At 43.3% G+C, this 26,346-nt stretch overlaps 1 protein-coding gene and 1 pseudogene across 3 annotated transcripts in view; both read left to right on the plus strand.

Moving 5' to 3' along the window:
* Window positions 1-26,346, plus strand: part of LOC124612790 (neural proliferation differentiation and control protein 1) — a 1,069,883-nt gene that overhangs the window by 1,023,261 nt on the left and 20,276 nt on the right. The gene's annotated exons all lie outside the window — the stretch shown is intronic.
* On the plus strand, window positions 350-467 carry LOC124614161 (annotated as a pseudogene).

Consider the following 26,346-nt stretch of genomic DNA (forward strand, 5'->3'; position numbering starts at 1 on the left):
CGTGTGGGATATCATGTAACGAGAAGTGACTCGTGTGACTGGTCAACCAATAACTCTTACATAACTATGTGGACAGGCCGAGCAGGAATGGCATAATGTAGCCCAGGACAGTATTCGCCATCTGTACTACCGAATGGATGCTGGAGGCAGCTCCTGCATTACCGCCCCTGGAGGTTACACCATGTACTAATATGGCTGTTTCAGCATGATTCGATATCTGGTACCTCAAAACCGCTTGGGCTATTGATCTGTAAACGTAATCAATTCATGTGCTCCATATTCACTTTTCCAACAATAAATCTTGAGTGAATTCGAAACCTCTAATTTCTTCCGGTAGTACATATAGTAAGCCAACGGCCTTGCCGCAGTGGTAACACCGGTACCCGTCAGATCACCGAAGTTAAGCGTTGTCGGGCTGGGCTAGGACTTGGATGGGTGACCATCCGGTCTGCCGAGCGCTGTTGGCAACCGGAGTGCACTCAGCCCTTGTGAGGCAATCTGAGGAGCTACTTGATTGAGAAGTAGCGGCTCCGGTCTCGTAAACTGACATACGGCCGGGAGAGCGGTGTGCTGACCACATGCCCCTCCATAGCCGCATCCATTTATGCCTGTGGTCTGAGGATGACACGGCGGCCGTTCGGTACCGTTGGGCCTTCATGGCCTGTTCGGACGGAGTTTAGTTTAGTTTAGTAGTACATATAGTAAAAGGCAAAAAAGCATGAAATGGAAAATTTTGTATCTCTGCAGAAAGTTGAAGAAACGTCACACTCGTAAATGCCACAGAAATAGGGGCAGTGTCAAAAGCCATGTTTTCCACTCGTATTCAATATTATCACGGAAAAGCATTTAACCCTACAACTAGTTTCAGTTTAAGCTTTCCATATTAGTGGAAGTAATAGAAAATATCTGGAAACAAAGTTACGTGCAACAGGTGGAAAACATGAGAAACCATACATGTAAATTCGGCTTAAGAATTATACATTCATTACACAAATCTTATTCAACAAGATTCTGAGAGGACAGCTTCCTAACAGTCTGTATGTCCTGCGAAAAACTACTTAGCTGTCAGACACGGAGTGTTCTCATCCCACGTTGGCGAACAATTAGTCATACTCCACTAGAGCAGTCCTACTTGGAACTGAAACGGTATTTGTACTCTTGGGATGGGCACTTGTGTCACAGGCCACCTTGTTGATTCAACTGACAGTAGTCGACAGTGCAGAAAAAACGTACTTCCCACAGATATAGTACTGTCCGGTAACTTCACTATGCTTGATGAAAATTTCTCTCCATTGTTCGAATGCGGTAGCTTTTGCACTATTTTCTATGAGTTTATTTTATGACGACAAGACTTCAGTTTATTTACACTGAAGAGCCAAAGAAACTGATACGCCTGCCTAATATCGTGTAGGGCCCCTCCCCCGAGCACGCAGAAGTGCCGCAACACGGCGTGGCATGGGCTCGACTAATGTCTGAAGTACTGCTGGAGGGAATTGACACCATGTATCCTGTAGAGCTTTCCATAAATCCGCAAGATTACGAGGGGTGGAGATCTATTCTCAACACCATGTTGCAAGACACCCACATATGCTCAGTAATATTCACGTCTGGGGAGTTTGGTGGCCAGCGGAAGTGTTTAAACTCAGAAGAATGTTCCTGGAGCCACTCTGTAGCAATTCTGGACCCGTGGGGTGTCTCATTGTGGTGCTGGAATTGTCCAAGTCCGTTGGAATGCACAATGGACATGAATCGGTGCTGTTGATCAGACGGCATCCTTACGTACGTGTCACCTGTCAGAGTCGTATCTAGCCGTATCAGAGGCCCAATATAATTCAAACTGCACACGCCCCATACCATTACAGAGCCTCCAACAGCCTGAACAATTCCCTGCTGACATGCAGGGCTCATGGATTCATGAGGTTGTCTCCATACCCGTACCCGTCCATCAGCTCGATACAATCTGAAACCAGACTCGTCCGACCAGGCAACATGTTTCCAGTCATCAACAATCCAATGTCAGTGTTGACGGGCCCCGGCGGACTCCAAAAGTCCATGTCGACATTTCGTTGAATGGTTCGCACACTGACACTTGTTGACGGTCCAGCACTGTAATCTACAATTTGCGGAAGGGTTGCACTTCTATCACGTCGAACGATTCTCTTCAGTCGTCATTCGTCCCGTTCTTGCAGGTTATTTTTCCGGCCGCAGCGATGTCGGAGATTCGAGGTTTTGCCGGATTCCTGATATTCAGTGCACACGCATGAAATGGCCGCACGGGAAAATCCCCACTTCATTGCTACCTCGGAGATGCTGCGTCCCATCGCTCATGCGCCGACTGTAACACCATGTTCCAACTCACTTAAATCTTGATAACCTGTCATTGTAGCAGCAGTGACCGATCTAACAACTGCGCGAGACACTTGCCTTATATAGGCGTCGCCGACCACTGTGCCGTCTTCTGCTTGCTTACATATCTCTGTATTTGAATACGCAAGCCTGTGCCAGTTTCTTTGGCGCTTCAGTGTATATACTTACAGTTCGCATCATATGCTAATTATAAAAAACAGTTCACTTAAAAAACATTCCAGTTTAAGACACGAAGCATTTCTGACATTTCCAATTTAACTTTATAGTCCACGCTGTGCATCGAAAGCAGTCTGCATACATGTTGTCACACACGCTATTGTCTCACCTACTGGCCAACAACCATTCTCTACTATTGTACTTGCACTGTGTTCGTCCCACACTCCCAACTATCGACACAATACTAAGCACCGTCTCTCGCAAAATATTAACGAAGTAATAAGTTTTTAAACTTCTTTCTTACTGATATGAAACTTAGATACATCTGCGTATGATTCCAGGAAGAACAAAATATTTCGTGAAGGCTATTAGATAACAAGTAATTGCGACAGCCTGCGGACAATTTTACTGTCTCTGGCGTTCATCTTCCATAAGGACTCTAAAGACATTATACGGGATATAGGACTCCTACAGAGGCATACAAACAACCATTTTGCCCTCTTTTTGACTATTTTTCGACCGTGATTGTCTCAAGAAATATGTAAAGGTTTTCTAAATTACCGCCGCCAGTCACAAACTTTGTTGACTATTGTATTACTTATTTATTTAGCGACATGTTTCGATGGAATACCTCATCTTTAGGATAAATGGCATTACAAAAACAATTTTACAATAAGGTCATACTGATGTTACATAGTCTTATCGTAAATGCTGTGGTTATCCTGTGGAAGAAGAGAAAACTTAGTAAGAGGCGATGTCACTTAGGAAGCTGAACTGATGTTTGTATGAAAATGTTTTGTATCAGTCACTCACTTTCTTCTTCTGGCGTGGCAGTCTCGTTGTGATGCACTGATGTGTTTCCATTTCTGTGGCTCTCTTGGCTTTCTTGGTCACTGTTCACAAATTTTCTCTAACGCAACAGTAACTTGGAAACACGATGACAAAAACAAATCTGTTGTGCAGTGGGCAAGATGGCGGTCGAAATACAGCTGGTTTCGATTTGATCATCGATTTTTCGATGTATATGGTGTCAGATGTGTACATGTCTTCTGCACGTCTTGCGATCGTACTACACTAGTAGGTTGGCGAAATACATCACAAATCGCGTACCTGTTACAATATTATTGTACACATCATGATATAAACAATTTATTTTACATATTTCTAAGCTATTGCTGGGGTTACAGTCAAACGACTGTCATGTTATGTCTATTTTATTGTAAGAGTACTGTAGTGAAACTGGAAAATAAATGTGAATTTTTGAAGTCTGTCATTCATTCAGAATCTCATTACTCCCTATGTGGCCATGGATGAATACTTCCATTCCTTCCAAGATGAAACAGGACACAGTGTTACAATAGACAACGATCTCAAAGTGCTACATAATTTAGAAAAAAAGGTGGGAAATGGATATTCGAATGGGTCAAGAAAGGGAATTTTTAGAAGTGGTACGAAGTACCCTCTGTCATGCACTGTATTGTGGCTTACGGAATGTGTGTGTAGGCGTAGATTTCCGTCTGAAAAAAAGTGATGGTACATCTCTCCATATGTAAACGAGATGCAGAGCTCTACAAAATGGAAGGAGGTTAGTATAATATCCAGCAAAGAGCTTCGTTGCATCAGTTTCTACACGTACATCATACTCCGCAGAACACCTACTGGTGTGTGGCGGAGGCTAATTTTTGTACCACTAACTCAGCCCTCCAACCTTTTTCCACTCTCGAATAGCGGGTGGAAAGAATGCTTGTCGGCAAGCCTCTGTATTGGTTCTAATTTCTCGAATTTTTTCCTCTCTCTCTCTCTCTCGAGAGAGGGAAAGTAATATGTTGTACGAATCTTCCCGGAAAGAGCTCTCTCGATATTTCAGTAGTAAATCTCTCCGTGATACAAACGCCTCTCTTGTAACGTCTGCCAATGGAGTTTGTTGAGCATCTCCGTAACGCTCTCGCGCCAGCTAAACAATCCGTGACGAAACGCGCTGCTCTTCGTTGGATCTTCTCTACCTCTTCTCTACCTCCTAGCTGGTAGGGGTCCCAGATAGATGAACAATACTCAATAATCGGTCGAACAAACGCCTTATAAGCCACTTCTTTTGTGGGTGAGTTACATTTGCTTAAGATTCTTTCTATGAATCTGAGTCTGGCATCTGCTTTTCCTATTATTTGTTTTATGTGGTCGTTCCACTTAAGGTCGCTCTGGATAATTACTCCTAGATATTTTACGGTGGGTATTGTTTCCAGTGGTTTGTCATCAATAGTGTAGCTGTACAGTAGTGGATTTCCTTTCTTATGTATGCGCAGTATGTTAAATTTATTTACGTTCAGGGTCAACTGCCAGAGCCTCCGCCATTCATTAATTCCTTGGAGATCATTCTGCAAATCGTTACTATCTTCTGGTGTTGTTATTTTGCTATAGGCAACGCCATCATCTGCGAACAGCCTTAAAGAGCATCCGACACTTTCTCCTAGATCATTCGTATATATTGTAAACGGTAACGGTCCTATCACACTTCCTTGGGGTACTCCGGAAATTACGTTTACATGTGTCGATTTTGTTCCGTTAAGAGCGATGTGCTGAGTTCTGCTGCTCAAATCTGCTCCTATACTCTGTAAGCTCGTATTTTTTTCACTAAACGGCTATGCGCGATGGTGTCAAAAGCCTTCCTGAAGTCACGAAACAGGCATCAACCTGAGCACCGTTGTTTACGGCGTTGCGGATCTCATGGAGGGCAGAGCTAGCTGAGTTTCGCAGGATCTCTGTTTGCGAAATCCACGTTGATTTTTATAAAAGAGTATTTCATTCTCCAAAATCGTCATAATTCTTGAGCGCAAAACATGTTCCACAATTCTGCAACAGATTGTCGTCAACGTTATAGATCGATAACAATTGTATGCTTCTGTCCAACGGCGCTTCTTAAAAACGGGAATGACGTGCGCTTTCCCCCAGTCGCTAGGTACCCTTCGTTCATCAAGCAATCTACGATAAAATACTGCTAGAAGGGGAGTGATTTCTATCGCATAATCTTTGTAGACTCTTATTGGTATCTCATCTGGTCCTGACACCTTTCCACTACTAAGTTTACAGTAGGGTGCACTGTATTTTGACCAAATACTGTTAATACCGGAGGTTTTTATTATGAGTTTATGTTAAATTTATCAAACCTGCTCTGAGTTCTCTAGATAATCCTTGAATTACAGTGTGCAGTATTTAAGATATACGCTGTAAAAAACTTTCCAAGTACTAATATATAGATTTTAGATGCCATTTTACTCTACTTGCAGTATTACTCCGATGTAGAAAATAGTGTTGTACCATTTATTTTTTCTCAGTAAATATAAGCTAAATCCACTTTTCATGACGACGAAAGCTGCTGTTAGCGTAACAATTAACGACTGATATACACTGAGTTGACAAAAGTCAAGGGATATCTCCTAAAATCGTGTCGGACCTCCTTTTGCCCGAGAGTAGTGCAGCAACTCAACGTAGCGTGGACTCAACAAGTCGTTGGAAGTCCTCTGCAGAAATACTGAGCCCTGCTGTCTCTGTAGCCGTCCATAATTGCGAAACTGTTTCCGTTTTAAGATTTTTGTGCACGAATTGACCTGTCGATTATATTCGGTAGGATTCGTGTCGGGCGATGTGGGTGACCAAATCATTCGATAGGTTTGTCCAAAATGTTCTTCAAACCAGTCGCGAACAACTTTGGTCCGGTTGTTTTGGAACATAAAGTCCATTAATGGCTGCAGAGGGTCTCCAAGGAGCTCAACATACCTATTTCCAATCAATCATCGGTTCAGTTGGACAATAGGACCCAGTCCATTCCATGTAAACACAGTCCACATCATTATGGAGTCACCACCAGCCTACACAGTGCCTTGTTGACAACTGGGGTCCATGGCTTCATGGCATCTGCGCCGCACTCGAACCTCACCATCAGCTATTACCAGCTGGAATCGGGAGTCATCAGGCGAGGTATAAGGTCCAACCGATACGGTCCCCAGCGCAGGAGAGGCGCTGCAGGCGACGTCGTGATGTTAGCAAAGCCATTCGCATTGGTCTTCTGCTGCCATAGTTCGTAAATGCCAGATTTCGCCGCACTAACATGCGTCCCTCATAAATTTCTGCGGTTATTTGACACAGTGTTGCGTATCTGTAAGCACTGACAATTCCACGCAAACTCTGCTGCTTTTGGTCGTCAAGAGAATACCTACAGCCACTGCATTGTCCATGGTGAAAGGTAATACCTCAAATTTGGTATGCTCGGCACACTGTTAATACGGTGCATGTGCAATGAAAATCTTATTAAGACCAGGAGCTTTTCGCTTAATTGTAAAGCATCTTCAGTGGGCACTATAAGAATATGCTTTTTTCTCTTACAGTTTTGTTGGTTACGATCATACCATATTGTTACGATGACCACTGAAGATTCTTTTAGAATAAAGTTAAACGCGTCTGATCTTAATAATATTTTCATTATACAGGGTGTTACAAAAAGGTACGGCCAAACTTTCAGGAAACATTCCTCACACACAAATAAAGAAAAGATGTTATGTGGACATGTGTCCGGAAACGCTTAATTCCCACGTTAGAGCTCATTTTAGTTTCGTCAGTATGTACTGTACCTCCTCGATTCACCGCCAGTTGGCCCAGTTGAAAGAAGGTAATGTTGACTTCGGTGCTTGTGTTGACATGCGACTCATTGCTCTACAGTACTAGCATCAAGCACATCAGTACTACGTAGCATCAACAGGTTAGCGTTCATCACGAACGTGGTTTTGCAGTCAGTGCAATGTTTACAAATGCGGAGTTGGCAGATGCCCATTTGATGTATGGATTAGCACGGGGCAATAGCCGTGTCGCGGTACATTTGTATCGAGACAGATTTCCAGAACGAAGGTGTCCCGAGAGGAAGACGTTCGAAGCAATTGATCGGCGTCTTAGGGAGCACGGAACATTCCAGCCTATGACTCGCGACTGGGGAAGACCTAGAACGACGAGGACACCTGCAATGGACGAGGCAATTCTTCGTGCAGTTGACGATAACCCTAATGTCAGCGTCAGAGAACTTGCTGCTATACAAGGTAACGTTGACCACGTCACTGTATGGAGAGTGCTACGGGAGAACCAGTTGTTTCCGTACCATGTACAGCGTGTGCAGGCACTATCAGCAGCTGATTGGCCTCCACGGGTACACTTCTGCGAGTGGTTCATCCAACAATGTGTCAATCCTCATTTCAGAGCAAATGTTCTCTTTACGGATGAGGCTTCATTCCAACGTGATCAAATTGTAAATTTTCACCATCAACTTGTGTGGGGTGACGAGAATCCGCACACAATTGTGCAATCACGTCATCAACACAGATTTTCTGTGAACGTTTGGGCAGGCATTGTTGGTGATGTCTTGATTGGGCCACATGTTCTTCCATCTACGCTCAGTGGAGCACATTATCACGATTTCATACGGGATACTCTACCTGTGCTGATAGAACATGTGCCTTTACAAGTACGACACAACTTGCGGTTCATGCACGATGGAGCTCCTGCACATTTCAGTCGAAGTGTTCGTACGCTTCTCAACAACAGATTCGGTGACCGATGGATTGTTAGAGGTGGACCAATTCCGTGGCCTCCACGCTCTCCTGACCTCAACCCTCTTGACTTTCATTTATGGGGGCATTTGAAAGCTTTTGTCTACGCAACCCCGGTACCAAACGTAGAGACTCTTCTTGCTCGTATTGTGCACGGCTGTGATACAATACGCCATTCTCCAGGGCTGCATCAACGCATTTGGATGCATGTATCCTCGCTAACGGAGGACATTATGAACATTTCCTATAACAAAGTGTTTGAAGTCACGTTGGTACATTCTGTTGCTGTGTGTTTGCATTCCATGATTAATGTGATTTGAAGATAAGTAATAAAATGAGCTCTAACATGGAAAGTAAGCGTTTCCGGACACATGTCCACATAACATATTTTCTTTCTTTGTGTGTGAGGAATGTTTCCTGAAAGTTTGGCAGTACCTTTTTGTAACACCCTGTAGTTACAAAAGTCGGAAATTAACCTATACAACTTGTATATCTGCAACTGCGAAAGAATGAGGCTGAAAACAAAGAAAACAACTTGAATTTTGCTTTTACTTCGTTTCAGTTGGCAGCTAAAGTTTTTCGAACACCTTTTAGAGAAAGATTAATTCCGAAGAAGTGCTCTGCTCGGGTCAGTTTTCGTTCCTCACTTAACCGAGGAGCCATCTGAGTGGAAAATTCGTCCCTCGCTGCGGAATTCTGAAGGGGGGGAGCAGAGGCGCTCATTCAATAGCCGGATTTGCCTTTATGCATTCATCTCCTTTTAATCCTTTATCTGACCGGGAACACTCGTTTGCCCTTTCGACAGTTGACAGAACCGAATTAATTTGGTCCACGGAGATCCTTTCACGTCACGGCAGCTTACGCTTCCAGATTTGTTCAATATGGTCACTAAAGCTATGACGAAACGCTTTTTGAGAAAAGTGGAGTATGAAGGGGTAAACAAATACACACCGTGTAAAGATTAGGAGTTTGATCTTAAGCCTGTTAACAGGCAAACGGAATAAGTCTACTGCCTCCATTGGCTACGCTCTTGAGCTGTTTGCATCCAGCTTGACTCAACTCCAGCTGTCGTAGATTATTCATGATTTCGTCCCATGCTTCCTGGATCTGCCAGACGGACGTATTGCTTCGTATTTTCCCACCATCACAGCCTTGGCTCTACAGTGTTCAGGCATGCCAGCCACTTGTTCTGCCCACCCCAGTCTTCTTGCTTTCATTTTCAAGACAATGTTTGGTTTCCTCATCCATTCGTACAGTTCACCTGCTTCTTCCTTTTTCTTCGGCCATTCGCATCTCTAATAGTCTCAAAAACGTTCTTCAATGTATTATTTCCCTCAAATATCAACCGCTCCGTGTAGTCCGTCATTATTAGAGGCTACTGTAGATATCTGTTCCAAATAACGCAGTGGGGACTATGACTGGATTGTATGCCTTGAGTTTAGGCTTACTGGAGAGCCATGGTTGAAGCTATTACCTGTTTCATTCTGCAGCTTTGGGAAGCTGTTATGTTGGTTTTCTGCATCCATTAATTGCTCAAAATACTCACACCACCTGTCCATCTTGTTCATGCTTGTGAATATCTGTCAGTCATAAATGTTAATGCTCAGTGGGCCATTCCCGAGCCTCCTTTTACCGGCCTTGTGTTCTGGAACATTAGTGCACTGTCACTCTCGATGCTCGTTCTTTCTGCATCATCTTCCTCAGTGCGTAAAACAGTAGCTGCCTGATCCTTTCTTTTCTTCTCACACTAATATGGGAATGTACGAGGGGCAGCAAAACATACCAGCTGAGTATAAAAACTGCAGCTACACACGGAAGTCCAGAGTGGGCTGTAATTGTCGTATGGCAGCGAAACTTGTTAGATATGCTAATGCGTTGATGCGGAACCAATTTACATTGGAAAAAAGTAGATCCAATTTTGGTCACCAGGTGCAAATCTGGCGCTGTACAGCATTTCGTCAACGTTTCTAGTGCCCATATTCAACAAATAGTGTAAGGGGCAGTTGACTATAAAATCAATATTGTGTTTTCTCACTTCTTTGACCTCTTCCCACGTCACGTTCCTAATCCATTACATGCGGAAACAATTCTGTAGATCTTTCTTGCATTCACGGTGCCAGATTTGCAACTGTCGGCTAAAATTGGAACTAATTTTTTCAGCCTAAATCTATTCCGCATTAGAATATCTACCAATTTTCGCTGCCATACGATAATTACAGCCCACACTAGACCTCTGTGAGTCGCTGCACTTTAATTATAACCCCCCGGCACATTAAGGCAAAAATAAAGACCAGAGAAGAATTGGTACTGTAAGGCAGGCGAGAAAAACGTGAAACCTAGAAAAAATTAAGAGACCTTGTAGCGATGCAAGGGGTAGCCAAATTTGTTATAAAAGTCAGTAAATCACTCAACGGACAGTATTTTTGAGCACAGGTATTTCGTTCATTCCAAGCAAGTGTCGATTCGTGACGTCATCGTCCAGACTCGAGTTGACTGTAATCTGAATCCGTTTTAGCAAACAAATAGTTTCTCTCAGGTGATAAATTTTGTTGATTATGAAATACAAGTTCTTGAAGTTTATTCACTATCGGAAACGTTTAACTACTAATTGCATGCCATAATTTATCTGTTTAATATAAAGGTGTTTTGATTTTTGTATGCATGAAAAAAGTGTGAATTGATGTTCGGCTTTTACTCTGAGACGAGTTACCACTTAGAGTGCAAAAGTGCGCGTGTACAGTTCGTTGACGTGTGCGGTGAATTTTATTTTTATGATTTTGACTCGGTTGGAGACAAATCCAGTTCCAGTTAGACTTTACGTGAGACAGACACATCACGTTATTACAAAAGAGTCGTTTAGCCCAATATGGAAAACTGAAACTTGCGCGCCCGATTTAAAATACGTTACACGCCAGTGGGTAATCGAGCTGTCCTGTAAATCGCATACAATAAATGCCAGTGCGCTTGGACTTAAAGCACTAAGTTGGGAGTTAATTTTGAGACAAGTACTGATTTTGACAAAAATGAACCGAAACTTTATTTAAAATATCGATGTTCAGTTTTAATTGAGACACCCATCACCGAGTTGATTACGTTGCCTAGCAACACTTTAATGCAGCTTAATTAATTATCAGAACGATTTGCGACGCAGTAAGTCCAATTACACACATAAAATGTTACACGTGACCGCCAGAGAGTATGAGAGTGTTTTTCTTTCCATAAATGCCACTAAATCGGCAGTTTCAAAACTTAAATCACCAACTGTTGCGTAACTTCATTGTATCACTACGGAACTTATTATATCGTGTCTCTTCATCAAGAGATCGCAAAAAGCCGCGACAAACAAGAAGAAACAAGAAGACTAAAAGAAGAGGCATCGGCATAACCTGCTATACAGAAGACGCAAAAGGTTACACAGTATTAACTTGCAACCTACTCATGGTAATTTATATGGATGCCTGCCACTTATCGGCCACTTATAGGATTCCCGTGTTCTCTTCACAATAAATCGCTGTTACCTTTTATTTACCTGAAATTAAGTTTAACTTTACTCATTCCATATTTCTACTCTTTGCGAATCTCTTCGGAGGTTCTTCCCATTCCACTTACCAATGGGGCTGAGGAAGAATGGTTTTACGCCTCAGTGCGAGCTGTTATTTACTTTATTTTAGTTGTACGATGTCTACGGTGTAAACACGCGCAAGGCTGAAGAATATATCTTGTATCTTCCTGAAGTTTCTAAGCTGTAAAATTTATTTCAGTCAACGACCACATAAATTGCTTAATGGTTATGCCGATTTCGACTGACAACTCATCATCAGTACCCCACAAACACATCTTTGCCGATGGTTGTGTCAAAGCATCATTGGAGTCAATATTTCCAAGAGGCTCGGACTATAGTTTTTCTTTAACCACCTGATTAAAACAAAACAGGTGGGTAAATACACATTTAAAGTTATTTAGTATGCGTTGGGCAATGGGCAAAAGCTATGAGGTTATGTTAACAAGATATGGTGGCCATTATGCATGACTTACTTTACTTAATTCCTTTGGCCCCTATGGGGGCATAGGGCATCCAGGAGAACTCGCCATCCGTCTCTGTCTTTGGCCAATTGCCTCAATTCTGCCCAGGTCTTGCCAACTCTTTTTGCTTCCCCTTCCACTGTCCTCTTCCATGTGCCCCTTGGTCTTCTTCTCTTCATTGTTCCCTGGGGATTCCATTCCAATGCTTTTTTCTCGGTGGCTCCATCTGGTTTTCTTAAGGTGTGCCCCAACCAGCCCCACTTTCTCTCTCGTATCTGGTCTTCTACAGGTATCTGGTTTGTTATTCGCCAGAGCTCCTCATTACATATTTTTTCTGGCCACCAGATATTCATGATGCGTCGAAGACATCTATCTATGAAGCTTCGTAACTGGGATGTTATCTTTTTATCCATTTTCCAGCTTTCACTGGCATACAGAATGACAGCCTTCACATTTGTATTAAAAATACGGATTTTTGTTTTGTACGTGATATTTCTATTTTTCCATATTGGATACAATTGTATGAAGGCAGAATTTGCCTTTTTAATGCGGTTTTTCACGTCATCTCCAGCTCCACCATCTTGCGCCACTATACTACCCAGATACAGGAATGAGTTGACAGTCTCCACCCGCTGCTCACCTATTAACAATGGCACCTCCATGTTCCCTGAATTTACTCTCATTTCCTTTGTTTGCCTATATTTATCTTGAGGCCAGCAGTCTCTGCTTCCTCTTTCAGCAAGTTTAATTTAGCTTGCATATCAGTCAGCCTTGGAGCTAGTAAAACTATGTCGTCTGCAAAATCCGAATCCTCCAGACGTTCGTGGATCCCCCACTGGATTCCTCGTCTCCTGCCTGCTGTGACTCTTCTCATAACAGAGTCTAGAACGAGTGGAAAAAGTGTTGGTGACAAAATGCAACCTGACGGACTCCAGTCGTTACTTTTATGGGCTCTGTCATATTTCCCATGTGGAGTACGCAGCATTTGTAGCCATCATATAGATCTTTTATGATGTTTAACATCTTCTGTGGTATGCCATACTTCCGCAATACCTGCCAGAGCACTTCATGTTTCACGGAATCGAAGGCCTTTTGAAAATCAATGAATGCCAGGTACATGATTGCTTGGAATTCTTTGCTTTGCTCTAAAATGATCCTAAGAGTGTTAATAAGATCAACGCAACTGCGTTGTGCCCTAAAACCGGCCTGTTCTTTACGCAGTCGCTTTTCAAGGGATTCTTTAATTCTGTTTAAAATAATTCTGGTGAGGACCTTACTGGGCACTGACAACAATGTAATACCACGCCAGTTGTTACAGTCTGACAAATTTCCCTTTTTTGGGAGCTTTACCACCAAACCATTTTTCCACTCCTTTGGAGATTTCTCTTCAACCCAAATATGCTTCAGCAAAGGATGGAGCATTTTAACAGTACTTTCAATATCAGCTCTTAAGAGCTCCGGTGCTATGTTGTCTAGGCCTGGAGCCTTTGTATTTTTTAATGTTTTCAAGGCAATCCTAATTTCCTCCATTGTGAGGCACTGCAAATTTATATCTTGATCTTCTTCGACTTCCTCTGGAACATCTCTTACTTGTTCCTCTTGGTTGTCTTCACAGTTTAACAGTCCCTTGAAGTGCTCCTCCCATCTCTGTATCTGGGCCTGTTGAGTTGTAAGCATCACCCCATCCTTGTTCTTAACTGGTCCTTCATGTCTGACGTTCTTCATTGACAACCGTTTGGTAATATTGTAGAGCTCTTTCATATTTCCTTGTCTTGCTGCCCCTTCTGCTAATTTTGCTTGCTCATCTATCCATTTCCTTTTATCTCGACGTAGCAATGTTTTCACTTTTTTGTTCGCCTCCATGTATTCTTTATGCGCTTCGCTCTTCTGCGCTCTTGTCTTACAAAAATTTAACTTAAGTTTTAGTTCTTTCCTGTGGCTGATTTCATTCCGCGTAGCATCGGAGATCCATTCCTTCCTTTGATGTGCCTTAAATCCTAAGATTTTTTCTCCCACATCTAAATAACTGTCTTTGATTTTTTTCCAGCATGTTTCAATTCCCTCTTCCATAAAGTTTTCTTCAGAGAGGACCTGGAATCTGTTTTGTAGTTCAAGGGCAAATGCTTCTTTGATATGTTGGTCTTTTAATCTTGCCACATCTATTTTCTTGCACCTGTGATTGAGCTTGGTTCTATTTGCCACTATCTTCAGTCTGAATTCCGCCAAAACTAGGTGGTGCTCACTTCCAACGTCTGCCCCTCTTCTATTTCTGACATCTAACAGAGAGTGTCGGAACTTGCGGCTTATGACTATGTGGTCTATTTCATTTTCGGTAACGTGGTCTGGAGAAACCCACGTTATCTTATGGCAGTTACGATGTGGAAACAATGTGCCTCCAATGACTAGGTCATGTTCAGCGCATGTATTTATCAACATTTCACCATTTACATTCCTGATCCCCATTCCATGCACGCCCATGATATGTTCAATCCCTTCATTTTCTGAATCAACTTTTGCGTTCAAGTCACCCATTAAAATTTTTATGTCCCTACAATTTGTTTGTCTAAAGACTCCGTTAAGCTCTGTATAAAATGCATCTTTTAATTCTCCTTTAGCTATGCGTTGGGCAATGGGCAAAAGCTATGAGGCTATGTTAACAAGATATGGTGGCCATTATGCATGCAACCGTAATTTACCAATGGAAAGGGGATGACGTGACACAGCAAACGAACAGAGAATTATACGGGAAAAACGACTGTATCTTTCATTTGAGCACAGCATTATTCATTTTGAGCTATGTCACATTTCATACAAACGAAGATAAATAGTGGTGATAGCACTTAAAGACTACAGGATATGATGCACGTGTTTTCGAGCGCGCTATAAGGTTGTAGTCATTCGCTTACCATGATCCTCTTGCACATTAACTAACACATCTATCGGACTGCAAGGAAAAACATAAACAATCCGCTCCATGATGTGTGAAAGTTTTCTGATCTTCACCGAGTACATAACAGCATTCTCATGTCTGCGCAGACAGAAATTTAGAGGACTTATATCGAGAACACATGGCAGCTACTCGCCTGGTCCTCCATGACCTCACCATCTCCAGGAAAACTGGTATAACTGGACAACTAGTACATAATCTGGGGCACAAAAGGGCTGAAGTAAAGTTTAGAACGCTCCCTCTACAGAGAGCAGTGGCGGCAGTATATCTTCGTCTAAAAAGTGCGTATAACGGGCTGCTGTTAGCATTTCCTGAACGAAGAAGGGCCCACCATTACGAGAACCCCCATATACCACATCAAAACATCGCTTTCGATGGTACAACTGCCTTTGATGGCTCCACCCGGTGAGGGCTGACAACTGACCAGTATTTGTAATTGTGTTTATTTACCTCTCCGTTTACACCGAAATTAGCTTCTACCGTAAACAATACGCAATAGGGGAACAACAACTTTCATCTAGGTAACGTATCACCCACCTGCGAACTGAACCCGTCGACCTGGATCGTCCTCGATGAGACGCTGTAAACATTTGAATTTGTAATGATGTCATTTATGTGTGGCCAAAATTCTCGTTGTTAATGTACGGTTGATCCCAGTTCCGTGCGAGGTACAGCGAGTACTGCCTCTGGAGTACTAGGTTGTCATAAAGGAGTTTGATGTTGCTTCGTTCGTAGTCGTTTTCAATCGTCCAGTTTTTTATTTGTCTCCCAACAGTACGAGTTTCGTGGAATTCGGCAAGAAGTTTCACCATCGAACTGTGGTTAACGGGTGGTCTGCATGCTTAGCACTGATTTCAATCTTCTGCTATAACATGAGCACGTCTTTCTCTTGATACCCGGACGATCTCAGTGCGCTGGGCTTCTTAGCGGCATCAGATTTCACTTCATTTGCTAGAAACAAAAACCAGTCACAATGTAGGATGAATAAAACTATGTCCAAAAGAAAGGCAACGTTGTTTCACTCGTGAAATCCCCCTTCTGTTTGATTTCCCGCGTGATGCCTTTTATATTTCTCCCATCTCATACTGTTCGGCTTCAAATTTATGTTTATCCATCTGTTTTTGTTTTATAACGGTGGTTAAATAACTATGCATCACCGTGCAGTAGGGGGTATCGTGGAAATACTACTAGAGGACACTCCCGCTAGAGAGGTCTAGTAGGAGCGTTATGGAAATGTTGACTCCTACTATTTGACGCAGCCATCGACTGACAAGTGTTTATGGATTGTTGATGAGGACTACTCGGTCGAAACCGATATATCCATTAAAAAATTTATGTGAATATTGACTGAAATGAACGTGATAGTTAAAAAAGTGTTGAGGCTTCCATGAGCACTTGTTGACTTATTACCTGTTGGCTTGTGTCTCGGGTTCTTCCACCGACGTTTTTTAACGTTGCGCCAACATGAATGGCTGGCTTACTTTCCATCGCTTGTGGCAAACTGGATCAAGATAGTGACCGGAGATTAGGGTGTAACCCTAAGACAAAAAGAAAACGACGCACCACAATGGAATTGTCCGGATTGGACGGACATCAGTAGATGTGATGTACATCTATGGACAAACAAATGGTTACACTTTCAGAAAAACTGAATGATTTATTCAAGAGAAAGAGCTTCTTAAATAGAGGAAAACAATAACCCGTTAGTCCACCTCTGGCCATTATGCGAGCAGTTATTTGGTTTGGCGTTGGTTGATAGAGTTGTTCGATGTCCCCCTGAGGGATATCGTCCAAAATTCTGTGCGGGTGGCTCGTTAGATCGTCACAATCCCGAGATGGTTGGAGAGCTCTGCCCATAATGATCCAAATTTTCTCTATTGGGTAGAGAACCGACAACCTTGCTGACCAAGGTAGGGTTTGGCAAGCACGAGGACAAGTAGCATAAACTCTCACCGTGTGCGGGCGGGCATTATCTTGCTGAACTGTGCGCGCAGGACGACTTACCATGAAGGGCAACAAAACGGGGCGTAGAGTATCGTAGACGTACAGCTGTGCTGTAAGGGTGCAGCGAATGACAACCAAAGGGAACCTGCTATGAAAAGAACTGGCAAGCCAGGCCATCATTCCTTGTTGTCGGGCCGTATGGCGGGCGACAGTCGGCTTGGTATCCCACCACACTCCAGGGCGTCTCCATATACGTGTTCGGGCCTGGAATCTCATTGACTGGACTAGGATTGCCTTCATTGATGAGTACCGCTTCGAATTGAGCACGCATGACAAGACGTTCCAGGCAGCGGTGGGATACCAGCCTGGTAATCGCCAGCCAAGCGACTGCCAACCAGAAATCATGATCTGGGGTGCCATTTCTTTTCATAACAGGACCTCTTTGGTTGTCATCCGGGGCACGCTTACAGTACAGCGGTACGTCGATGATATTGTACTTCCGTCTTGTTGTCCTTCATGGCAAGCCCTTCTCCTGCTTGTCCTCGTACTTCTCAAACGCTACCTTTGCTAGCAATGTCACCGGGTCTTTCCCCAGTTGAGAACGTTTGGAGAATCATGGGCAGTTCCCTCCAACCAGCTCGGAATTTTGACGATCTAGCGTTCCAACTGGACAGAATTTTGCACGATACCTCTCAAGAGGACATCCACCAGGTTTATCAATCACTGCCAAGCCGAATAACTGCTTGGTTAAAGGCCAGAAGTGGGCCTACGTGTCTTTGACTTGCTCAGTTTGTGAAGCTCTGTCTCTTGAATAAATCATCCAATTTTTCTGAAATCGTGTGTAGTACAAACGTATCACTCTTTTCTGTCTCGGCAGATGATTTGACAGCGCAAGTACCAGTCCTTGTGTGTCAGTTTCCAGTTCAAGCTGTGTCCCAGTTTCTCAGCATTCCATGTAACCAGCACGTCTAGATATGACAATCTGTTGGTCCTTTTCTATCTCCATAGTTAATTTTATGCTACATGGAGACTGTTTAGATGTCTTAAGAAGTCATCGAGCAGCTGTTCACCATAGCTCTACACGACGGAGGTGTCGTCCACACCTTAGTTTACAAGGTGCCAAGTCCAGTGCCTGTCTTTCCAAATACTCCATGAAGAAATTGGCAATCACTGGACTGAGTAGACTACCGATGGCGATGCCTTCCAGCTGCTCGTAGAAATCGCCATTCTACATCAAGTAGCTCGTAGTAAGACATGCGTGAAAGAGCTTGTTGAAACTGCCTTTACATCTTTCGACAAACTTGAGGGTTCACATTGCGGATGCAGGTAATTTCGACAGAAATGTACAGTATATTGGAGTAGCGAGCGACGGCGCTTGTGCATAGTTTCTGGCTGATGGAAGCCCAGACCAGGGGGATCAAATCGTTTCGCTCCCTGACGTGGAGTGACGCGTGGCACGGCTCCCTACTCTGCCGGCTGCATAATGTAACGCACACAGCTGGCCGGCCGAGGTGGCGAGGCAGCGCTCCTCTGCACGGGTAGCAGGTAGCGGGCCCACGGTCTGGCGTTCCGGTCCGTGTAGCCCGGCGCCTTAAGCTGTCGGCACACGGACCGTGCTGTCGAACGCTAACGTTGAGCGTGCCAAGTTCAACGTAGTGCTGAACGCTCGGGAACGATGCGACTTGTGAATACGGTACGTGGGCCCCGACGTGGTATTCGCGACCGCAACGCACTCCAGCGGCAGTTGAGGGGTGTTTCTAGTTTGTAAATCACACTGTTTACTCAACGGGCGCGCGTAAAATTCCCACGCTAGCTCTATTAAAACGCACATTTCGTCCACGAAAAGGAAAGTACCGTGTCCAATCAATAATGAAACAGGCTTATAAAAGTTCCATTACAAACATTGCGTTACAAATTTGGAATACTTCTCCACATAAGATAAACATTATTTCATCAATCCCACATTTTAGTAAAACCCCAAGGTCAGTCTTACTTGATCACTGTTCCTATCCAGCCGCAGAATCTTTGCAACATGTGAATTACGAAGCGTAAAAGAAAAAAGGAGCAAAATATCTTTATACAAGTAGCGCAAAGTGTCCTGTAGATAAAGCCAATCGAACAAAGTCACTCCTCAAAAAAAGGTGAACTTATATTTACATAACATCAAATATTATAGTATATATTTGTATGAAACTAATAATAAAGTATCAAAAGCTAATAAAAACGCGAATGTTAGGAGAAAAATCTGGAATTGTCAAGACGCGAACCACTGCCCCATCCAACCTCTCAATGGAGGACAGTGACGCTATTTATTACGCATCCATCATATTATGTTACCCCGTGGTGAAAACCTTAATTGCCCGCATCTCGTGGTCGTGCGGTAGCGTTCTCGCTTCCCACGCCCGGGTTCCCGGGTTCGATTCCCGGCGGGGTCAGGGATTTTCTCTGCCTCGTGATGGCTGGGTGTTGTGTGCTGTCCTTAGGTTAGTTAGGTTTAAGTAGTTCTAAGTTCTAGGGGACTTATGACCACAGCAGTTGAGTCCCATAGTGCTCAGAGCCATTTGAACCATTTGAACCAAAACCTTAATCGTAGATATGTTACTAATTGAAATTTAATTATAGCAAATTGTACCAAGAATAATACGTTTTGGGTGGATCATCAGTGTGTCGCTGCCCTCAGATAGCTTGCTCTCATAATTTCGCAAGTTACAGTAATTCTTTAGCCAGGAATATGATGTTTCTCATTATTTTATTGGAACGAATCACACAGTTAACAACGGGGTTTCCAGTGATTCTCAATTTGCTGGTGCTCAGAAACGGCATATATACGTATAAGCTTGAAATGAATGCCAATATTGTGCCTCTCAACTCTGTACTGAAGGGAGACGGCGTGCTTGTGACGTAGGTGGCGTTGTGCCATCTCATTGGTCAACGCTCAGACGCACGCTCAGAATATCTGACATGCCAGATATTGCTCTGCACGTTCGGAAAGACTACCGAGCGTGCTATTCCACGCTATGACGTCAGAAACTCGGCACGCTCAAGGCTCAACGTTCGGATGCACGGTCCGTGTGCCAACGGCTTTAGGCTAACAAGGAGAGGACGCGGGACGGGTATCACCGATCTGTCTCAAACTGTGTGAGTGGAAGCAACTATACGACCCTTTGGAGTTCCTAAGAGACGTCGTCTGAATGAGCCGTAGGAAAACAGAAAATGCTGTCGGAAGTTGTTTGAGTACGTCGTGCACTATTTTTGACTAACACTTCCACAGTAAGCGAACGGGGCGATAATTCAGCGGCTCGAGTTCGATTTGAGGTGTTACCCACTTTTTTATTCGTTGTGTTTTATTCATCTCAATTATAAAATTTAAATATAGTTTAACAGTTCGATTTATATATGTAAAATTAATATATACAACTTACAATTGGTTACGATTGCTTTAATTTGAATAATTAACTGTTTAAGTATACACATTACTCAAATTAAAGTAATCTTAATTAATTGTAAATTGTATAGATTAATTCCACATATACACGGTGGTCTATTGATCATGACCAGGCCAAATACCTCACGAAATAAGCGTCAAACGAAAAAACTACAAAGAACTAAACTTGGCTAGCTTGAAGGGGGAAACCAGATGGCGCTATGGTTGGCCCGAGAGATGGCGCTGTCATGGGTCAAACGGATATCAGCTGCGTTTTTTTTAAATAGGAACCCCCATTTTTATTACATATTCGTGTAGTACGTAAAGAAATATGAATGTTTTAGCTGAACCACTTTTATCGCTTTGTGATGGATTGCGCTGTAATAGTCACAAACATATGGCTCACAATTTTAGACGAACAGTTGTAACACGTAGGTTTTTTTAAATTAAAATACAGAACGTAGGTACGTTTGAACATTTTATTTCGGTTGTTCCAATGTGATACATGTACCTTTGTGAACTTATCATCTCTGAGAACGCATGCTGTTACAGCGTGATTACCTGTAAATACCACATTAATGCAATAAATGCTCAAAATGATGTCCGTCAACCTTAATGGATTTGGCAATACCTGTAACGACATTCCTCTCAACAGCGAGTAGTTCGCCTTCCGTAATGTTCGCACATGCATTGACAATGCGCTGACGCATGTTGTCAGGCGTTGTCGGTGGATCACGATAGCAAATATCCATCAACTTCCTCCACAGAAAGAAATTCGGGGACGTCAGATCCGGTGAACGTGCGGGCCATGGTATGGTGCTTTGACGACCAATCCACCTGTCATGAAATGTGCCATTCAATAGCGCTTCAACCGCACGCGAGCTATGTGCCGGACATCCATCATGTTGGAAGTACATCGCCATTCTGTCATGCAGTGAAACATCTTGTAGTAACATCGGGAGAAGATTATGTACGAAATCACCATACATTGCACCATTTAGATTGCCATCTATAAAATGGGGGCCAATTATCCTTCCTCCCATAATACCGCACCATACATTAACCCGCCAAGGTCGCTGATGTTCCACTTGTCGCAGACATCGTGGATTTTCCGTTGCATATCATGCCGGTTTAAGTTACCGCTGTTGGTGAATGACGATTCGTCGCTAAATAGAACGCGTGCAAAAAGTCTGTCATCATCCCGTAATTTCTCTTGTGCCGAGTGGCAGAACTGTACACGACGTTCAAAGTCGTCGTCATGCAATTCCTGGTGCATAGAAATATGGTACGGGTGCAATCGATGTTGATTTAGCATTCTCAACACCGACGTTTTTGAGATTCCCGATTCTCGCGCAATTTGTCTGCTACTGATGTGCGGATTAGCAGCGACAGCAGCTAAAACACCTACTTGGGCATCATCATTTGTTGCAAGTCGTGGTTGACGTTTCACATATGGCTGAGCACTTCATGTTTTCTTAAACAACGTAACTATCCGGCGAATGGTCCGTACACTTGGATGATGTCGTCCAGGATACCGAGCAGCATACATAGCACACGCCCGTCGGGCATTTTGATCACAGTAGCCATACATAAACACGATATCGATCTCTTCCGCATTTGGTAAACGGTCCATTTTAACACGGGTAATGTATCACGAAACAAATACCGTCCGCACTGGCGGAATGTTACGTGATACCACGTACTTATACGTTTGTGACTATTACAGCGCCATCTATCACAAAGTGAAAAAAGTGGTCCAACTAAAACATTCATGTTGCTTTACGTACTACACGAATACGTAATAAAAAGTGGGGGTTCCTATTTAAAAACCGCAGTTGATATCCGTTTGACCTATGGCAGCGCCATCTAGCGGGCCAACCATAGCGCCATCTGGTTTCTCCCTTCAAGCTAGACGAGTTTCGTTCTCTGTAGTTTTTTCGTTTGATGCTTATTTCGTGAGATATTTGGACCGGTCACTATCAATGGACCACCCTGTATAAATTAAACTGTATAAAAATTTTGTCGTTGGTAGTTTAACATTGCGAGGAACAAAATAAAATAAATAAAAGAAACTGGATGGCAACGAGAATCGAACTCGAGCGGCAGAACTGGCGTTCTGGACGCTTACAGACTGGGCCACGCCACTAACTAGAGAACTCCTATTCAGACATCGGTACAACGTGATCAAAACAACTTTCTCTTTTCCTACTGCCCACTCAAAAGAAATGTGTGGGGAACTTCAAATGGTCATACACTTGCTCCTACTTACACAGTGAGCCAAATCGGGTGAGATACGTCCCGCGCCTTCTCCTCTTAAGTTCAGTTGTAATGCGCTTTGATGCACATTAACGCGTGATTGAATTCCTATAGGGTACGGATGACGAGTCGCAGAGCACGTTACGTTAGTTCCTGCAGTTACTATCTCGCAGTCTGTGTCGGTTTCAGATATTATGCAAGCGGATGTTCACTGGCTGAGCTGCACTACTCATATAAAATTGGAAAATTCGATAGTTAGTCAAATACGCTAAGTTACCTGTATTAAAACTCTGTGTTGTTAACACCATATGAAGAAAACCGAACTGAAATATCTCAAAGATTTCGAGGGAAGCAATGCTTCAATGTTTCCTCAAACATCGGAGCTCTCGAAGGTGTCAGAATACGAAATCCAGAAGATTCAAGTTCCTGATGGTTCACTTATAAACATTTGTTTCTGTAGTGCCCTTTGCGCTATGTGACTGTTACCATGGCTTTAGTAGACATTCGCGCTTTTGGAAAAGGCAGCGACTCAGGAATTTTCAGAGACTCCTTCTGTCTCAGAAACTCACTGGAAAATCTTTGGATGTTCTAAAACAAAGGCCTTTGAAAGAGTACGACGATATGGAACTCCCTTACGTAATCGTTGGTGGTGAAGCATTTGGACTGATGGAAAATTTACTAGGACCCTACGGCGGAAAGCAGCTGACTCACGGAACCAATATATTTAACTATCGATAAACTTTGACATGAATGTATGTCGAGTGTAGTATACTTCTCGTAACGCGTTTAATAAGTGATGAATACTGCATCGCCCATTATAAGTCTGTGTAGATTGAAACGATTGCAGTACTTCATAACTATATTCATTTCATAAATATGCTCGAATGAGAGGTGTATTTCAACACGAATACATCTTAGAAGGAAATCTCACGAGTATAAATTCTATCCACAACGGACGACCCACTTGATCAATGTATAACCCGTTCGGGCTAAATTAATCAACTATTTTGTTAAAGAAGGTAGACTTGAACAGGCAAATTGTTGAAAGAAGCGAAAGTGTACTTGTTAACAATAAAATTGTTCTCGTATTTATACTTTCATTTCTTCTTAGTCATTACCCGCACAGAAGGTCAAACCCATTTCTTCCCATGCTCGCCGCCTCAGAATTTTATATCCAAAGTGTTGGTCTTTTATATACTACAACAATTGGCAGCTCGATGTCAGAATTCTCGACTTCGGTTTCGCCCATTTTTCGCAACCTTCGACAAAGAATGATAACAGAAACATACACAAAACACGTCTGGTCATGACGGAAACTAGCGCTGAACTGAACGGCATACAGGCTCGATTCGTTCTGCTAACTGTTCGCCAACGCGCGTTCGTCTGGCTCTGTGGACTGTTTCCGTAAACGCGGCGTCAATGTGCGTTAATGCATGCTCATATGATCGATTATAAGTTGAATGTTAGACCACTAACATGTGATCTGAAAACGAGCATCAGATTTCCGTCATCTGAACTTGGCATCAACCTTCCGAAAGTGTTGAGCAACAGAGCGTTCGTGTATGTATCAACAACGAGAGTTCCAGAGTGATTTATAGGAAACGACTGACTGAAAGATGAGAAAGGAATACAGTAGAAAAAAAATGGGGAGTTTTGAGAAATGAAGTAATAGTGAAGGCAGCAGAGTAATTTCTTAGGAAAAAGTCAAGATCCTGTAGAAATGCTTAAAAAAACAAGCGAAATGTTAATCTTCTTATGATAAAAGGGGAAAATATAAAAATACAGCAAATGAAGCAGGCAAACATGAATCCACAATGTAGAAACTAAGACTAACAGAAATTGTGAACTGGAATAGCAGACGAATGCAAAGCTGTGGAATCAACCATTACTTTGGGAAAGATAAATATCGCGTGTAGGAAAATTAAGGAAATATTTGGAGAAACGAAAATTAGTTGTCAAAACATAAAGAGCTCAGATGCAAGCCAGAACTAAGGAAAGACGATTCTCAGTTGGAAAGAAAGTATAAAACAGCTACCCAAGTAAAAGAAGCTCGAGGACATCGATGATAATAATGTAGCTGACGCGATGAAAATGGTTCAGATGGCTCTGATCACTATGGGACTTAACATCTGAGGTCATCAGTCCCCTAGAACTTAGAACTACTTACACCTAAGGACACCTAAGGACATCACACACATGCATGCCCAAGGCAGGATTCGAACCTGCGACCGTAGCGGTCGCGCGGTTCCAGACTGAAGTGCCTAGAACCGCTCGGCCACACCGAGGGATTCGGCAAAAAATCAGAAGTCCCATATCACTCCAACTGCACATACCCCACACCATTACAGAGCCTCCACCAGCTTGAACAGTCCCCTGCTGACATGATGGGTCCCTGGATTATGAGGTTGTCTACATACCTGTGCACGTACATCCGCTCGATACAATCAGAAGTGAGACTCGTCCGACCAAGCGACGTATTTACTTTAAACTAAGTTACAATTACATATGCTGTTGCTTGGATTCCAGAGAAATGTAGGAACATCCGAGGCAATATGACCCTACGATTTATCTTTGAAGATAGGTTAAGGAAAGGCAAACCTACGTTTATACATTGCAGAGCTAAAGAAACTGGTACACCTGCCTAATATCGTGTAGGGCCACCACGTGGCATGGACTCGCCTAACGTCTGAATTAGTGCTGAATGGAATTGACACTATGAATCCTGCATGGCTATCCATAAATCCGTGAGGGTACGAGAGGATGGAGATCTATTTTGAACAGCGCGTTGTAAGGCATCCCATATATGCTCAATAACGTTCACGTCTGGGAAGTTTGATGGTCAGAAGTGTCTAAACTGAGAAGAGTGTTCCTGGAGCCACTCTGTAACAACACTGGACGCTTTGGGTGTCGCACTGTCATGCTGGAATTGCCCAAGTCCGTCGGAATGCACAATGGACATGAATGGATGCAGTTGATATGACAGGATGCTTACGTACGTGTCACTTGTAAAAATCGTATCTAGACGCATCATAGGTCCCATATCACTCCATCTGCACATGCCCCATACCGTTACAGAGCCTCCACCAGCTTGAACAGTCCCCTGCTGACATGATGGGTCCCTGGATTCATGAGGTTGTCTCCATACCCGTACACGTCCATCCGCTCGATACAATTTGAAAGGAGACTCGTCCGACCAGGCAACATGTTTCCAGTCATCAACAGTCCAATGTCGGTGTTGACGGGCACAGGCGAGGCGTAAAGCTTTGTGTCGTGCAGTCATCAAGGGTAAACGAGCGGGCCTTCGGCTTCGAAAGCCAGTATCGATGACGATTCGTTGAATGATTCGCACGCTGACACTTGTTGAAGGCCCAGCACTGAAAACTGCAGCAATTTGCGGAAGAGTTGCATTTATGTCATGTTGAACGATTGTCTCAGTCGTCGTGGGCTCGTTCTTGCAGGATCTGTTTCCGACCGCAGCGATGTAAGAGATTTGATGTTTTACCGAATTCCTGATATTCACGGTACACTCGTGAAACGGTCATACGGAAAAATAACACTTCATCGCTAACTCGGAGGTGCTGTGTCCCATCGCTCTTGCGCCGACTATAATACCACGCTCAGACTCACTTAAGTCCTGATAA

Source organism: Schistocerca americana, chromosome 4 (assembly GCF_021461395.2).
Source record: "Schistocerca americana isolate TAMUIC-IGC-003095 chromosome 4, iqSchAmer2.1, whole genome shotgun sequence".
Classification (NCBI taxonomy): Eukaryota; Metazoa; Arthropoda; class Insecta; order Orthoptera; family Acrididae; genus Schistocerca; species Schistocerca americana.